Genomic DNA, 3,566 nt, shown 5'->3' with positions numbered 1-3,566 from the left:
CAAACATACAGGAAGTCAGAGCATTAGAAATGAATTCTGAGTGATTATGTTATAACAAGGCTGTAAAAGAACATATAAGAGAAAACACCACCATCATATTTGAACAAAATAATCCATTGAGAATCTTGAGAAGAAACAACCACTGTTTTACTATTACTGTAACAAGTCTTTACATTGACCCAAATAACTCTGTTTTTGTATAAAATGTCCAACCCTTTCTACATCCAACATTGATCCATATATAGGCAAACAAACTTAACCACCTCGAGCTTCCTCCTCCAGCATGAGGGGAGCCTCGAAGGTGGCTATTGACTATCCCTATCTAGTGCATAACTAATTTATTAATTACATAATGGCTAAACTGAAATTACAAATGGTTTTCATTTAATCAAAATCCAAAATCTTTGCTCCTCGTAATATGATGCTTTTCTGGCTCTTGACACATGTCCTTTTGCTGCTTGGGTTGAGGTATCTTGAAGGAGAGTACACTGAACGAGCTAGCTTTGGATTCTAGTTGCGTGGATGGCTCATTAATTGACCAAGAGATGTGCTCTATTTTAACGGTCTTTGTCTTCCAACATTCTCCGAAAGTGTAGCAGCATGTTCCCCAAATCTTTTAATAATCCCAGGTATGGAATGCTACCATGTTTCTGATGTGCTGTAGGTGGTATTGATAGACAGGTGTTTCTCTTCCTCAACTCCCGCTCACAGTATCACACTAGCTGCTCTGCGCTTAAAATCATCACCTACAGCAGTTTCGTAGCGCGCTACGAAACTGCTGTTAACAACCTCTATTTGTTCCGTAGCAAATGAATCTGTAGTTGGTAAATGATTTGCTTGAGAATCTTGAGAATTCCTGTGTGCTCTTAGCAAGAAGTCTGAATGGAGTCTACCTCTGCAAACAGCTAAAAGGTGGGCATTTAAGTAATCCAAGTCCTTGTATACCCCTCCATACTACTGGAAATTTTGCTTCAGAAGTCCTTCGTACCACCTCTAAAGCTGCAACTTTCAATAGAAAGAAAACAAATTGACCTGTAGTTTCTCTTGTTATTTGTTCAATATTAATGCTACTATGAAGAACGTGAACCTTGAAACACATCCTAGAATGTGGCTTGAGGAAGGTAACACTCTGATTTTCTTATCTTGATCTTCTTCCCCAGGCCTACAAAACCAGGGCTCACTCCACTTCACAGTCTTCATTACTGAACTCCTCTTTACAACATTACTATCTTCTGCATAACACTGGGGCTGGTACAGGTTCTTGCAAAACATAACTTTCACTTAATTTCATTGCAGTTGTAGTATGGGTGTTGTAATGATGTCATGTACTGTCGCATTATCATTGATCCATCATCATCATCATTTTAAAGAAGATCGACCATCATAAAATCATAGCTCTGCTTATGAATATGATTGGTATCCTGTAGTTATAATTGATGACTGTATTCATGTCAGTGTCCTCCAAACAACCACTAATGAAAACTTCAACATGAATTCTAACGACAAGCAACAAACAGAACCAATAGAAGGACCTATACAGTGATCCGTTCAACATTTGGTGTTCTCCCAGCAAATGTCAAGATAGCGCAATGTCTTTCTGTATTTTCTTAAAGCCATCTTATAATCCCTTTTCTTGTAATTTTCATTCCCAAAACATTTCGCAGAATCTACTGCATTCATTCACCATGAAATTTCTGCAGATTTCTCATCAAGATCAGCTGGCCAGTCTGGATACAAATCTCCATCTTTGAAGAAATTAGCTATTCCATCATCTGATCCTTCTGAGATCTCCTCACAATCTGAAATTACCACATCTAGAGAAAGGCGGTCACTACTTTCTGTGGGAGTATACTCATTGCCACGCACAACTCCCATGCCTTTAATTACCTTCCCAAAGACAACACGCTTTCCATCCAGATGGGAAGTCCTTGTTGTTGTGATGAAAAATTGAGAGACATTTGTATTAGGTCCAGAGTTTGCCATTGACAACATTCCTCTGCGCTCATGTTTCAGTTGAACGTTTTCATCATCAAACTTTAATCCATATATTGATTCACCCCCTGTACCATTCTGAACTGAAATGTCTCCATCTCGTATTATAAAACCTTTGATAACTCTATGGAAAGGAAGCCCTTTGTAATGCAGGGGGCGCCGGTATGAGGGCCAATGCACAAAGTCCTGAAATTTGGTCATATCTTCGACAAGTTCCTCGAGACTCTGCTTTTCCTGTTTCGGTTTCTTGCCAGAGACACAAAAACCTTCTTTGCAATGGGAGGCACCGGCTTAGAACACGACCCCCAGACACCAGCACTATCATATGATCCTTGTCGAGCAGCTGCAGCTGCATATTGCCGTCGAATTAAGCTAACTACAATTCCTTGCACGCAGTTCACAAGAAAAACACGTCCAATCTCCACAGCACCTGTGACTTTGTCTGGTGATTAACGTTGTGTTGACATTGAAAAACCACAAGCGGATTGTGGAGGAGTTGCTTGCTGGTAACTGGATTTCAACCTGGGAATGCGTAATCCACCACACAGTGCCATGTTTTCATTACCATGCTCGTATGCTGGCTACGAAATAGAAAATCTTTCTCCAAAGGAACACAATTGATATATTATGGATTTCCAACATTTGCCTGCTTGCATCGATGGATTTCGGGTTTTTGTTGCTGAACATACACATGTACAGAATGCTATCCGGCTTAACAGAACTGTCGCCATTACTGAACTTCTATTAGGTTCCCGTGATCCTCGTTACAATATTATGGACTGGTGCGAAGAGGTGCTGCGGCTTTGAATACCACATCCGCAGATAACTATCCGAGACAACTGCAATAATTGCATTGTATTTCTAACTCAGATCACCGCGTGTTTCATTTTTTGGCGTGCTCTGGAGTGCTTTAAATCTAGCTCTGTATACTTAGGAACATCATCCAGAACAGCATATGGATGTTTTGAACAAGAAACTCCACCATAAGGACGACTAGGCGCATCAAAAAACTATTCACACGTTCCAGATGTCAGCTATATCCTTCATTAGCTTTCATTACATAAGATTGCATGTTACCACGTGTTCTCTTAATGTTTTGATGCTGTCGAAGTTATAAATCCACCATTCAACCGTTTGCACCAAGTGTAACTACCGCAAGTGTTTCAAGGATACTACAGGAAACATTAAACGGCGCCATATATGTCTGACTTCAAGACCTTTTTGAAAAGAGAAAGTTGAGATATCTTGTGTTGATATGCCTGCTGTCTATTGCCCAGAATCTGGACGTCCATGTTCAGAAAGGGCGGTATTGACCTTGCTTATGCGCTCCCAATGCACTTATGATATTTCCAAGTGCCAATAAACCCTTGTTAATGTGAACACCTTCTTTGAAACAGAGACCATCCGCACCTGTCTTCTTGGCTCGTAACGCAAACAATGTTTGTACTGCATTCAAAGGTGCGCAATCCTTCCCTTAGTTTCACAAACAGATATAATGTCCTGTACCATTCCAGCAACTTCCTCCAAGGAATGATTTGAATCCTTTACGTTACCAAGGCCGTCTTCAAAGGAGT

At 40.4% G+C, this 3,566-nt stretch overlaps 1 pseudogene; it reads right to left on the bottom strand.

Annotated features, from left to right (window-relative positions):
* Positions 1 to 1,548: 1,548 nt before the first annotated feature.
* LOC149157674 (peptidyl-prolyl cis-trans isomerase CYP40 pseudogene) lies at positions 1,549 to 2,193 on the bottom strand (annotated as a pseudogene).
* Between the last annotated feature and the right edge of the window lie 1,373 nt (positions 2,194 to 3,566).

Source organism: Pinus tabuliformis, chromosome 5_2, assembly GCF_031772625.1.
Source record: "Pinus tabuliformis cultivar Carrire ecotype Pingquan chromosome 5_2, CPIR1, whole genome shotgun sequence".
Classification (NCBI taxonomy): domain Eukaryota; kingdom Viridiplantae; phylum Streptophyta; class Pinopsida; order Pinales; family Pinaceae; genus Pinus; species Pinus tabuliformis.
The sequence above is the reverse complement of the archived record's forward strand: the minus strand, read 5'-3'. Positions and strand labels throughout refer to the sequence as shown.